Source organism: Trachurus japonicus, chromosome 18 (genome assembly GCF_045865225.1).
Source record: "Trachurus japonicus isolate A0001 chromosome 18, Traja_1.0".
NCBI classification, from domain to species: domain Eukaryota; kingdom Metazoa; phylum Chordata; class Actinopteri; order Carangiformes; family Carangidae; genus Trachurus; species Trachurus japonicus.
In genome coordinates this window covers 22755334-22769863 of record NC_140924.1, presented here as the reverse complement: position 1 = coordinate 22769863, position 14530 = coordinate 22755334, and the positions used below count along the sequence as shown (strand labels likewise).

The 14530-nt window shown below is 39.8% G+C and overlaps 1 protein-coding gene across 8 annotated transcripts in view; it reads left to right on the top strand.

Annotated features, from left to right (window-relative positions):
* The first annotated feature begins 1945 nt into the window (after nt 1–1945).
* Nucleotides 1946–14530, top strand: part of elavl2 (ELAV like RNA binding protein 2) — a 31176-nt gene continuing 18591 nt past the window's right edge. For 3 of the 8 annotated variants that reach the window (XM_085760249.1, XM_085760251.1, XM_085760247.1), the window contains exon 1: nt 3702–3831. The gene's annotated coding sequence lies outside the window, so the exon portion shown is untranslated. Of the gene's footprint in view, nt 2272–3472; nt 3832–14530 lie in introns of those variants that run through there. The other 5 variants (XM_085760248.1, XM_085760250.1, XM_085760254.1 and 2 more) reach the window with 5 other exon arrangements.

Sequence of the window (14530 nt, the reverse complement as noted above, 5' to 3'; positions counted from 1 at the left end):
GAGATTTACATGTAAACCACTGTACAGCATGCACTTATCTTAGCATGAAGTGTTCAGAAAACCATGCATGTATTTTTGTGTTGATTCGACAAGGTACAACTGTATGCCTGTCATTGCTTTTGCTGTGGTTGGGTCAAAGGTTACAAAGGCCCATTGCAAAACTTTATCTGGTGAACTTTCTAACTTTCTGGTTTTCTATAATGTAAAAAAGCAGATAATCATAATACTAGAAATCCAGAGAGGTGTTTCCTTTATATATACACATAGTTGTAAAGGTCGGTTTCTCTATTTCTCTTTGTATGTGCTTAGGGATCCCGTTGTACAACTTCTATGAATCTGTGAAATGATACTGTTAGTTTGTAATGAGTAACTCAGATTTTCCATTATCTTAAGTGATTGAAAGTGTGTTGCAACAGCAATGATTTATTTGTAGCCTACACTATTATTTTTTGATTTGGGGCTGGGGAATGAGTGAAGTGTGTTTAGTAGTGAGATTTACATGTCAACCACTGTACAGCATGCACTTATGTTAGCATAAAGTGTTCAGAAAAAGCATGCATGAATTTTTGTGTTGATTGAACAATGTGTAAGACGTTGTTGCATGGTTGGATTTTCTATAATAGGCCTGCTCGTGCTGTTGCTTTGAAGGGCTCCTGCAGTGAGCTTATGAGCCTTTAGCCTTTTTCCCCGGCTCTACTGTGTGTATATATACTGAAGCACTTTTCTGCTGAAAGCATCGATCTCCCCTCTCACTTGTATCCATGCGAGCCTAACTGTTGCTCCACCCTTCTGAAAGTCGACAAAAAAAGAAGATGTGCACGGGATAAGTGTGCTTCTGCCACTCCTGCTGCACACAAGTGCCCGGCTCACCTCACCAGTGTGCATTGGTGTGCTGTGATTTTACTACGAGTAAAAAAGAAAAGAAAAAAAAAAGCCGTTCGCTGTTGTTTTAATACATGTCAGGGGAGCTCGATATTAACGCCCACCTTTTGTTTCTAGCCTGTAGGTCGCGTATAGAGAGGCTGACCATTGACTGTGAGTCTGTGAGGCAGACAGTGAGAGGCACGTAGGCTGCTGAGTGAGAAGGAGGGAGGAGGGAGAGAGGGGTGCTGTCCGCGGTGCTGAAACCTGCTGAATGCACGGGAACCGAGTGTGTTTCTGCACCGACGCAAAACGTTTTGCAGCAAAAAAAAAAAAAAAAATGAATCACCAAAATTCAGGATTTCACACAAGAGGTTGACAGGAGAGTGCCGAAATGGCGCAGACAGACAGCAGAGGAGGGGGGGTATGGTGTTAGAAAGAGAAAAACAAAAAGACACGGTGGAGGATGAACAGTGGTTTGGCCTGTTAGGGAAAATGTTTCCGAGTTGTATATTATTGCCTGAAGTGGAGCAAAGCAGCACACAAAGCTGAGGTGGTTTTTAACAGGGTCAGCTGCTCCTTTTCTTGAAGGCAGTGACAGCAGCAGCAGCAGCAGCGGCGGCGGCGGTGGTGGTGGTGGTGGTGGTAGTGATGTATAAAACACATTTGTGAGAAAGGGTAAAAAAAAAAACGAAATCCACTCCAGCCTCGGTGTTATTCCCGCCTGCTGCGCTGTGCATCTCTTCGTCGAGGCAATGTTTGACTTCAAATGCCATATTTAGGAAAAATGCCTTGATCGCTGTGAGTGACTGGGGCGAGGACGAATGGCATCTTGTGATTTGGAAAGACGGCCGAGCCCGACGAGGGAGCGGGGTGAGAGCCAATGGTGTTGAAGAGCCTCTGTGTGCATAAGCGGTGGATGGAGCTACTCCTAGGTATACTTCCGCGTCCAATGCGTGTTCATGTGTAGGTTGAATGGATGAAACGGGGAGAGAGCGGAGAGGTATAGGCATGCTGTGATACGGCCCTATATATTTGCCGGCAGGACTATCTTCCTTTTAAAGACAACCTCCTTCTTGCATTGGTTTTCACTCAGTGATGTCGCGTATTTGTGTGGCGCACCTGTAAAGAGCGAGAGAGGCAGAAGCCGGCTTTTTTAATTATTTGATTCCTTTTATTTCTTCTGTTCTTTTTTCCTTATGTTTCATGCATTTGCTGAAAGGAACTCATTTCTGTGTTTTGATTTAATAAATATTTCATTTCCTCATTTTATCTTGTTTGTGTTGGCTTTTATGTTTCCAAGTTTGAACTAAGAGAGAGCGGAATTCATCATTTTACACGCTATTGGCCAGGTGTTTCATTCAGAGATTGTTTGCCTAAGGACGTCCATAACTTTCATTTATAGAAACGGTAAGATATTTTTATACACATTTGCTCATTCACCCTGAAACATTTTAAATCGATTCATTATTTTTCTTTCTTCCAGCCTATGTCGGTTCTTTAGAGGACAGTGTGTAGCGCAGATCATGCATTTCACTGTAGTCTCCGGCTGTCTTAGTGCATGTGAACGCGATCGGAAAGTCACCGTGATGCATTCATGTTTCCATTGACGGCTGATTTTCAACTCTTGAATTGCGGTGCCTGGGCATATCATAGACTTACACGACAGGATAAGTGGGCTACCTCCGCACATGTGCTCGTTGCAGAGGGGGGAAAAAAAGAAAAGAAGGAAAGAAAACCTCCCCAAGTCTTCAGACATGGACGGACGCTTCTATTGCTCCAGTGTGTAGAAATATAGGCCTTGGTGCTGAAACGTGGGATCCGCATAGTAGTCGGCTATTTTACCACATCTTAACTAAAAACGTTATCATGTTGGACATACTAGTGTGTTGGCGGTGTTTTATATGTGCGATTTCATACTGGGAGTTGCAACAATAGCTGCAGGAGGCAAACTGATCATTTATTTGATTTTCCTTTTTTTCCCCCTTTCTTTTTTAAATCTGAGCTCTATCATCATTATCAAAACTTGCATTTTGTTTAAGATGTATATGTGAATACTTGGCTAAATAGAAATGTGATTTAAACTTAGTGGGGGGGCTATAGTAGGCTATGGATATGTTCTTGGATTTAATAGTAAAATAGCCCATAGGGCTGACTGGAGATTCTGTCTAACTCTAAGAGGAGTAATATAGGTTAAGTGCAGCCTGTGTGTTGCACTACTTGGAGTTGCTGGATGGTATTGTTGAAGTTGTGCTATCATAGGCATATTTGTATGATATTCCAATATTTCCATGTGGTGTTTAACAGTGTAGCTATAGCTACTACTCTGGATTTCTAGTCTTAAAAAAATCAATTGAGGATTTGCAGCCTCACCTTTTAACTAAAGGTAGCCTAATTTATCAGTACAGGCTATAATATATTATATATAAATATATATATATATTTTTTTACCTGTTATACTCATTAATGCCAAATGTCTGTTGCACAGACTGTGCAGTAATAACATCGGAGAGGAATCTAAAATAGGAATAGCAATGCTTAGCTATATATCCCAGTGGCAATTGTAGCTAGTGGATCAGATCAACTATCAGTAATCTTGCTGGTGTGCTCTGAATGCCCAGGGGATGCTTATGGCACCCAGACGCAGCTTTAGGGCCTCTGCTCCAGCAGCTTCATTGCTCTGTATTGTGTTTTTTTTTTCTCTCCCCTTCACTGACACTTGGCATTGCATCAGGTTAGGTTGAATGGAGCAAAGTAGCCTACACCTGCAGCAAATCAATTGGTTAATAGTCTATTTCCGGGTTTGAGACGGGGTCTTCGCTGATTGGCTGACCGTCTGATTAGTTTACTTAGGGTGGCCGCGTTCCCGCCACCGCCCCCTATTCTCCTGCGCAAAGACTGCGACCAAAAGTTTAATGTCTGCAGACTTTACATCAATATATACCCGCGACGCCGATTCAACACTTCAAGGTAAGACACCACAGAGTCAGTGTGAAAACGTTAACGACCCAAGTTAACTGTGACGAAAATGTACAGAGAAAATTAGCTTTTCTAAAGAGTAAACGGCAGCTAACTCTAGCAAAGCCGCACAGACCTGCCACCGCAGTGAGACGCCCGAGTCGGACATGTTGCTTTCAGGACCTCCTTTGGAAATATTGATGATTTAGGGTGTGTTATCGGGTGTGTTCAATACTACATTGGCCAAATAGAGAATTGCGGTAGTAGCGAGCGCAGAGCCGCATTTCTGTGCTAGCTACCACGCAACATTAGCTCAAAATGAGCCCCACTAAAACGTCTAAGTTTGCGGCTGAGTGCGGGCGGATTCGCCACTGACGACGGACGGGCTGGCGGTCGTCCAAACCCGGGTGTAACTTTAAAATTAGCATGGAGTTGCTTTTTTAAATGCTAAAGAAACAGTAAGCGAGTTTTGTTTAAAAAAAAAAAAAAAAGGGCAGATTAGCATCTGGTAGAGATAAATGTGGCCTGGGAGTATTGGCTTTTAGATCACGGTCTGTGTTGGTCTAGTTGCACACGTTACCGGCGGCAGCACAGGTGTCGCTGATTAACTGATTAAAGCAGCTTCACCGTGTGCTTCAGCTAATTGGGTAGACATTACAGCTCACCGTTTAAACCCGGCTGATTTCAACAGTCACCTTTACCCTTTAAAGTGTATATATCTTTAGTAATATTTATTTTAATTTAGATTTATTTTAACATGCGTATCTGGAGCTGGGAAGCAGGTGTACTTTTTTCTAATGTTTTCCTATTTCTAATACGTCAAATCAAATCCTGATTAAAACTGCAGGAATATGTAAATTTATTCTGCGTGCACAGACAATGGCCTTTCTTTTCTCTTTTTCTTTCTTTCATTGCATAAGCCATATTTTTCTAGGCATTATCTTTGACATTAGTGGCAGCAGTTTTAACCTGACATCAGCAGGTAGGAATAGCTGGCTCACTGTCCTCTTGTAAATGGTCAAAAAGGATGTGTTTTTTTTCTTGATCAAAGCAGCTCCAGGTAGAAGAACAGGTTATTGTTCAGAGAAGTTTTTTTGTGTGTGCTCAAAGGCTTTGAAGCCAGTAGTAAGACTATAATCTGTGGTATAAACAAAGGCATATTCTTTGCAAATTGCATTTTTGGAGCTTACGGGTGTAGTATGTGGCCTTGAATATTGAGTAGGTGAATGTGTTGAAGCCACAGGCTTCAATCTGAGTTATAGTTGGCAGTCTGCAGTGAGTAATCTTCAGTTGGTAGGTCATGAAAAGATTACATATCATCCAGCCAGCAGCTAAAAGCCTGACCAGTTAATTTACCAGGAGGTTGCCAAAACACAGGACATCTGTGGTCCTGTGGGTATAGGGGGACAGCCTAACGAAAGGGAATGAGGTTGTTTACTGAGGACTCAAATGTGATGCAGTATTTACTGTAAAATTTGCATGTCGCTGGTATTCCTTTGATTGAGCACAATTCATTAGCAAGACATTTGGACATTGTGATGTCTTGATTTACAGTCCATGTTTTTCATTCATTAAAACTTATTGCAAAGTATTTTGATACAGTATGACAGAGGAAAAATGTAGCGTTTGTTGCTGAATATGTGGTTTGCTATAATGCTTTTTATTCAGTTACGAGAAAATGTACCACTTCAAAATCAAATTTACTTCTTGATATAAGTATGCTGTTGGTCTTGTATCTGAACATTAGATATAAAGATGATTGTGTAATGTCAGTACTTGAGTGCCATTGCAGGTCTAATCAAAAGTTCAGCATTAGATGGGAGATGCCAGCGTTTTCCTATTTCTATATATATCTCTCTGCCGTTTTTAGGCATATTTTTTTCTCGGTGTGCATGCAGCTTCCACCATTGTAGCAGCGTCTGTGCTCCTGAGAGGGACAAGAGATAAGAGCGGTTGTCTTTATGTATTATTGAGCCCCCACGTTTGCCTTTCTAAATAAAGGCTGCTGACAGAGTGACTAAAATGCAGGACAGTGAGTGAACTTCCAAAGGCCACATCTCTCTGCTCTGCACAGCAATGTGTGCCGCTGTCAAAACTGGGTTAGTGTACAGTGGGTGGCTTTAGCAAAAAAGCAATTTTGCCCCCTTTGTCCTTCTTAAATGCCCATCCCCCTTTCTTCTCCTCCTCATGCCCTCTCCCTCCGCTCCCCCCCTCTGCAGTTGATCTGGCCTGGTCTCTGTGGATGGAGCACAGGACTGTTTTCTCTCCTTCCTTATTGTCTGTTGGCCACAGGGTGGCCCTCCCTCTGCATGTGTCGGTCATTACTCGAGGCCAGCATTGCAGTGTCCCTGAACCCTGTCACTGCATCACAGAGGCCTTAATAGATCACCATATCCCATGGTCCATATAGGCCTGAGTCTAGTGAGTGTTGTAATGTTATTCATGTGGGGACAGAGGTGGTGTAAAATATACAGTGTGTCTATATATATACATGTTATTTCTAATGTATAATTATTGGATTGATCCTCATTAGAAAGCAACTTTATTGTCATGACTAAACCCAAGTTAGCTGCTTAATTCTTAAGGTCAAAGTAAATTATTTTTGCTCTAAATAGACTTATAGCTGAAAACAAAGTGAACACTTTAGAAACTGAAATATCTCAACCATCTTAATTTTAAGCACAGTTGTAAATGGACGGCAAGTGTCACTTGCCTTTAAGCTTTACACATTATGAATCTCCAAATGTGTTGTTTGCAGCTATGGCATCACTATCATTAAACCAAGGTTTAGCGTAGGACTGGTAGCTTTTTTATACCTTGTGTACCTGTTTAATAGAGTAGTATGCAGTTTGTGTTGATTGTGGTTTCACTCTTAATTTTAGAGTTTAAATATGAATAAATTATCAGAATATACTATATTGAATACTAATGAGATTATTCATTAGTTGATTCTTTTGATCTAATTTCGGAAATCATTTTTTATCATAAATGACAGATTGTCTTCCTACTTTTTAATGAAATAGAATAAAGACTGACAGCAAATATGAAAAATATTCTTTCAGCAGCAACTTGTTGATATTTTTTCATTCGTTTTCTAACAGCATCAAGCCAGAAAGAATAAAAAAATGCCTCTGGTCAAAGTCAAGTCAATATTGATGAACATGTGTTGCAATGTCTTGAGCAATACAAACTGCCCAACAGAATTTTGTTGAATGAGAACTGTGTAGTGAGTGTATGTGTTTTTTTTATTTTCAAATATTTTTTTCCCCCTCTACCAACATTGCTAGATTATTCCCTTTTCCACAATTGCTGGTGAGAAATTGTGCACTTGTACATTGGAGGCACACTGCCAATTATGACTCAGAGTTGCGTCACTTTTCAGTATTATTCTGACACGCTCTGGCTGACACTACCCAACTTTCAATCCTACCCACTGTAGCCTGTCACCTTCGGGACAAACTTTATACATGTATGCTGATACACTCCTGCTTATCTTTAAATGCTGAACTACAAAGAAGTATGCTTCCTAGCATGGACTGGTAGAGCAAAGATTGGGGGGAAGAAAAAGAAAACATTGTGCAGAGGTGTGGACTGCAGCGCAGCATAACCTCGCTCAGAGATGTGATGTAGTAAATGACATGCAGCTTGCTTTCAGCAGGCCAGATTCAATTAGAGTTAGGGTTGTATAATCTTTGAAGTTAAAAATGTGTGTTTAAATGTCAGTGTCTGTGGTCAGGTAATGCTTTCACCTAGAAATATAACTACGCTATTAGTTTCAGTGTTTGCACCTCACTGCTGCCATTACATTACCTTATTTTTCTGGTGGTCCAGAACTTTCATCATTTTATGCTGTAGAAAGTTATGCTGTAGCATTTTCTTTTGTACACTTTAGTTTGTGCGTGTGGGTATACTAGTCACAGATATGTTTTCAGTTGGGATATTTTGAACTTTTACTTGTGGGCTTTTAGTTTTCAAGGACAGGCCGTGCATGTCAGTGTGTGCACTCTGGACTTCTTCACTCTGCAGCTTGTCACGCATACTTGGTCAATTTAATCCTCTGAGGAGCTAGTAGATTCGTGCCAGTTCACTTTTAAGTGCTCGGTGTCATAAAAGTACATGTTGATGTCACTGTTGACTTAAGGTTAAGGTTGTAGGAGTTCTGCAGTTATGTGATCTTTAGATTGGCTTTTTTCAGTTATCGATGTACGTATATCCACATTTTAAAATGTTATCCTTCATTTACCCTCGTTGTTTGGCCTATTCAAGATGCAGTTGACAGACTGACTGAAGGAAATGCATGACACTGCTTTGTTTGACTTGCTAATACTAGATGGGGGAAACTTTAAAAAAGCAAACAAAAAAAAACACTGTCAATTGAGTTTGCGTGTGTGGTGTGTGTGGATTTCTGCATGTATTGGAGTAAAACGTGTAACTTAAGTTTGTTACTTTCTTTCTCTAAAATCTCAAATGTTTCAGAAGTCCTGAAACATGTAAAATGTTTAACTAGAGAGGATTGCTTGATGGCTTTTACTGCTGCTGTTAATTGAAATTAAAATGGCAGGTTAAGTATCCTCAAGTGGCAGTGGTGCCTTAAATACATAATTTGGATTGAACTTTGGTCTTTTTTAATTGTGAGTTAAACCTCTATCTCCAGGTAGCAGTGAGTTTTATGGAAGGCACGTGAGCAGGGCTAGAGCAGCAACTTCTTTTTCATGAGGATTTTTATTCCTATTTGCTTAGTCAGTCAAATGTGACAAAAAATGGCAGAGCAACTCGCGTGTTGCTTGATTTGTCTCAACATCAGACAAAACTCCTAGGTTTATGATGAAATAAAGAAAAAGTCAGTGAACAGATTTTACTTGATAGAATAACCTGAATCAATTATGAAAATAGAGGAATTAATTTTCTCTTGAGTAACTAATATACAATGATACCTCTAATCATTTCAGGTATGAAATGTTGTCAGTTTGTGATCAATTCAGCATCAGTTGATTGACAGCTGTATTTCAGTCAAGAGTTTGATCAGCTGTGAAATCTTTCTTCCAAACTCCTACTCAGTCACTTTTCCATGTAATTAATTAGCAGTGAGTGAGCTGCTAAGACGGAGCCAGTACCACCAGCTTCAGAGGTTCAAGGATGATACGTGGCTAAAGTCACTCAAGTGTAATATTTGTTGAAGTATTTTGATGGATGACTTGCATGTAGCTTTTCATTAGTTTTGAACGTCCCTCATGGTTTCTGCATATTAATGAGCGTTTGTCTCTTTTAGGTCACTATATTTGAGTTGGGAATCACTGCAGTCTCCTCATAGTAATACTGCATTCGGAGGCTTTTCTTCCCCTTGTGAGAAAGCTATGGGATCTGAGGGTACCAATAACTAAACACGCTACACTTTAATGAGTCCCTAAAAGGCAGCCTGCTCAGTAGGGTAAAATTGTGGAGGTGGATGGTTTATCTTAGCAGTGATGGGAAACAAAAAAAGAACCTCGTGGTCTTTATCTGGGGTTGGTTTCTGACGAAAACTGTGAGGCAAGCCCTCAAGGGGAACAAGATGCTCCGCACTGAAATGCCTGCACTAAGAGGCGGCTGCTGGCTGGCTGCACACAGTGAAAGCCTTGACTGAATTTTTTGGGGAGAGGCGTCTTGCCAAGCTTCCTCTTCCAAGTGTTTATCTAATGAAATATTTCTGCCTTGTGGCACTATCTCAGACGGGACAATAGCCAATGTTTGTGCTTTGTACTTAGAATAAAAGGTGAAGCATACAAAATAGATTGAAGTAAATCATTTTCTTCAACAATATGTTCTCATGTGGCCTGTTTTTCCTCCTCGTGTTACTATGCACGTGGGGGGAGGCTGCTTCTGGAGCGGGTAACTGCTTTTTGCAATTTTTGGCATATGGAAAATTTGGGACGAATTTCACTTAGGTTTTTGGCTTTTCTTTTAAATGTGTGTCCTTGTATCCTTTCTGTCATGTTAACAAAAAGCCAAAAAAGTTGAACTGTTGAAGCGGTACTTGTTTTGCAGTCACTTCCTGATTACGCTTTGAGACAAATGACAGATGGAAAGAGCAGCAGGAGGGTTAAGTTGACCCTGTGAAGTTTAAAACCTCATCCTTGTGTGGCCCGATTGATTGCAGTGAGTTTGATGTAGATGTGGACTGTACTTGCCGCAATTAATTTCGCTTCAAGTTGTTCAGGTTACTGGTGTTTTGGCTTAAAATATTTGTGAACTGGTAACAATCTTTCAGGCAGTTTTAGGGGTATGACAATAATTCAGTTTTATCATTTAGTGTCATGTTTGATGCTTTTAGTCTTTACATATTTTCCCATGATCTGTGAGGCCTCATTTACACTTGATAGGGGCTGTCTGAGGGTAGATTAAAAGTAAACAGCTGAGCTTATGTTTAACATAGTAAACATAAGCTATAATGCCCAAATGAACAACTTATTGTATCATGGCCTGCTGCCTTTTTATCCTTGCAGGGGTGAATAGCACAGCATATCGGTCTGTTCACCACTTTGCACGGATACCATCTCTGTGCACAGCTAATGTTGCCCATCTTCAGCAATTAAGTTACAGCTTTTAAGGGATGCTAATGATCGATTTTCTGCCCTGGTAGAGTCTTTCTTGGGTGTGGTTTCCCATATGAGAGGAAATGTGTGGAAAGTAGCTACAGATAAAATATTAATTTAGTTTTTGTTATAGTGTTGTTGTTGATGTACTGACATATCACACTGGATATGGAGAAACGGTTTTGACTAAACTTTGGATACCATAATGTGGTGAATACCGAGTGATAAAGCATAACGTACTTGTAGTCTGCAGAAATCCATCAGCTGAAGCTAGTTTGCTGCTTTGCTTTCATTTCTTTGTGTTTATTAAGTTGTATATAACACAGACTGTGCATATCATCTGTTAGATGTGGTCACCGGTAATGTTTCTGATGAGATTGAAACAGCTCTTCTTACTGGTACGAACCTCTTGCATTCATGTCACCCTCCTGGTTATAATCTTTGGCTGGCAGGCGAAAAGATGTGGCTACCAGCGCCATCTGTGTCGACAGGAAATGGCAGAGAGGTTGGCAGAGAGAGATCACATTTGCATAGGACTGGCTGTTCCTAAATTTGTAAATAAAGTTTTGATGCTTACTGTTATTTGTGGTTCAGTATGAGATTATTGCTTGAGCAATATTTAAGGGAAATGTAATGAAACGCAAAACGGTTAGGCTAAATGATGTAAAGAAAGACAAGTGTTGGATGCGTTCTTTTTTTCTTCCTTGGACCAGTCTGACTATTGGTTTGAAATTTGTCATAAGTTGTTGTTCTCCCGTTCATTGTTGTTGTGATGTTAATGATCGATTCACTTCTTTTTTTCTGCTGATTTTGCTGTTTCCTCTAGTGCAGGGGTGTCGAACTGATTTTAGTTCAGGGGCCACAAACAGCGCAATTTGATCTCAAGTGGGCTGGACCAGTAAAATAACAGCATAACCTTTAAATAAAAAGAACTTTGAATTTTTCCCTTTGTATTAGACCATTTATAAGATGTTTAGAGTTAATGAACTATCCTTTTACAAAACATATTATGAACATCTTGAAATGTTTTGCTAAAAATATGTGCAACCTCGCAAATTCATCCTGAGGGCCGGATGGGACCCTCTGCTGGATTGGTTTTGACCCGTGGGCCGCACGTTTGACAACCCTGCTCTAGTGAATGAAATTTATCTGTAGTAATAGGTCATGTGAGTTGAAGCTGAAGCTATTTGCTGTATGGCTGTAATTCGGTTTTTTTTTTTTGCTTGGGTTGTGTAGTCAGTGGGTTTTGACCTTGGTTCAGGAACATGACAGCGAATCAGATGACTCATGTATTTGCATTTGCGCACTGCAACATTGCCTATGTAGTTTCTCCACAGAATATTCAAAAGCCTGAAAACAGTGATGTTTAGGAGTGAATTTCATAATAACAGTCCATCCACACATCTCTCAAAACTGCAAGCAACGTGGGCCTGAATGTTCAGCATTCACGTAAATTACATTGTGCCCTGACATTTTAATTTCTAAATGTCCATTTTTATAATTTCATCAAAATGTCTTGAGAGATAAAGACGGTCCAATGAAGGTTGACTGTCTTTAAAAAGCTTGTTTTGTTAAATCAAAACTAAAAAAATAAACATTAAGCTACCGCTGTGAGACACGATCAGCATATTTAAATTGTCAGGTTTTGTTACATCACTGCTCAGAATAAATCAGTCAAACCCAGTCATTATGAAGCAGCAAGCTGTTAAGTGATGCTGCTACTCTATGTATTTTCATGTGTGCACTGTGCCTTACGCCATTTTAAACATGGAGTCTAAACTGCTTCGTATCTGCAAACACTGGGGCGAGCATATTGTGTGTGTGTGTGTGTGAGACATGGGATGTCGTGTAATTCAGTTGAAAATGTTTGTGAGGAGGTTCTTGCACAGACTCGCATACAGCTTCTCAAACACAGCTGACTCAACCAAAGTATTGGCTCTAGTCCACTGTGTCCTGTCACAACAGTGGATTCTGGGAGAAATAATGGGTAAATAAAAGTGACCAATTTATTTGCTGTGCTGTACCAAAAAAAAAAAGGAAAGGACACTTTTGTTAGTACCGTGATAATGGATTATAAGGGGGAAAGTGAACATGTGCTGGCAGAGAGTGGTCATCTGATTATTGACACATGGTTTCAGATTGAATTGAGGAAAAAACAAACTGTGTGAAACTTGGAAATAACAAAACTCTAACATGCAGTTGACCCGTCCTAAAAGCAGGTAAATGCCAGGACTGCGTCACAATTTGTTGCTAAATGTCGTGCCGAGTCTGTCCTGCAAGAGTTCCTGTTGTCCAAAAACTGTAGTGTTACAGAAAGGGACAGAGGTGGGATTACTTGTTTCATCGGTGCTTATCTGGAATCAACATTTCCATTACTAGATATATCTGTATAATATGTTATATATTTATATGTATACATACATATTAAATATATACAGTAACACATGTTGATAAATGCAAACTATTCAGTTTCTTTTGCGTCCAGTTTAGTGCACTTTGCCCTGTGGCAAAAATACAGTCACCTATCTGGCAAGCTCTGTTTTGTACACCAAGATACATACTGAATATGAAGATATGAAAATATCTGTATAAATAACCCTGTTGAGCACATTTGTCATTTTTAGTCAAGCCATCAGAGTGGACCCACATGCTTACAGTACTACTCAGATTTTTCACGCTTGGATGCGCTGAGGTTGTAATTATTTTTTAATCAAATAAGAATCCAGTGTGGATCTAAAGCTGTTTGATCTGACTGACACGGAGCGGTTTGCTGCAGTTTGTCAGTTTATGTGCATTTATGTATCTTATAATGTGCAGCTCGGCTAATCAGTGCGTCTGTCAGTGACAGCTGAGCAGTGGCGGAGTTGTGACACAATTAACAGGCAGAGAAGAGCAGCAAATGAAAAGAAGACGGCTTGTTCAAAAAAAATCAAAGGTCCTTTTCTGTCATGACGACTGCACAGACTTTATTTTGTCAAGACTGAAAATACTGTTCAGGCAAGAAATTTCTTGAAGGACTCTGACTGAATATGTAAAGAAAGTGAAAGGAAAAGGATGCTTTAGCTGTGTTGATTGACAACATACGCTTGTATGGACCACAGTTTGAGAGCACAGAATATGTTTTAAAAGGCAGATGGCTGAACAAAAATCTAAATGAAAAGTAGTGCAATCAAGATGACATAAAGAATTTATCGTCCTCTGGCTTTCTGAAATATTAGATTAGGGAGTCCTGAAATTTTAATGTTTTTAATGTGTGGTGAAATACTAAAAATGGCACATGACGTTTTACATGCTCTGCACTAGGAAATATTGATCAGGTTTTTGTACCTGTCCACCTGACAACTGCAATCCTGTTTTCTGCTCTTGACTGAAGAAAATCAATTTGCATCCGAGTTGACTTTTTACCTAGATGCAGCCAAGTAGGTGACACTAATTCATAAATGGCAGGCTAAATGTGCAGCCATCTGTGGTGAAATTTTCATAGTTTGTAAAAAACCTTTACAACATAAAGTCTGTTTAATTATGTTTTGCTCTGTAAATATAAATGTTTCCATATAGAGACAGAGAGCGAAGCAGGCGCTGGCGCTAGGCTACACCCTGACATTTATACTGCCCATCCTTTTGTTTTGCCTGACAAGCTGAACATGGAGCTTTTCTGTTGCTGCTACACATCTTGAAACAGAAAGTTGGTAAATGACGTACAATGTATAATTTCAATTGCCAGCTGTGATCAATTTTCTTCATTTCAAATTAAAGTTAGCATAATGTATGTGCTGCTAGTTTTTATTGTGGTGATTGACTAGTTGGATTTAAAAATCAGTATTATTTGGTAAATTGTTTATTGCTGTTTTACCTTATTCGTGGTGACTTTTTAGTTGATTGTCAGCCTTGGGTTGTGTTATTCTTAAGTACTGTAAATTTGTTTTGTTTATGGGTGAACCTTTATCATCTCACCTCAGTGATGCCCTGAACCTGTTGTCAATTGTTTCTTTTTGAAGTATCAGTATGTGAATACTTGTGGGAGAACTGTACATTATTTAGTTTTTGGATGCTTGCAGTTTTATTGTGTAGTGTGCTAAAGTCTGGCTGAACAGAGGCAGGATGTGTCAGCGTAACATAAGCATCAGCTCTGTTGCTGG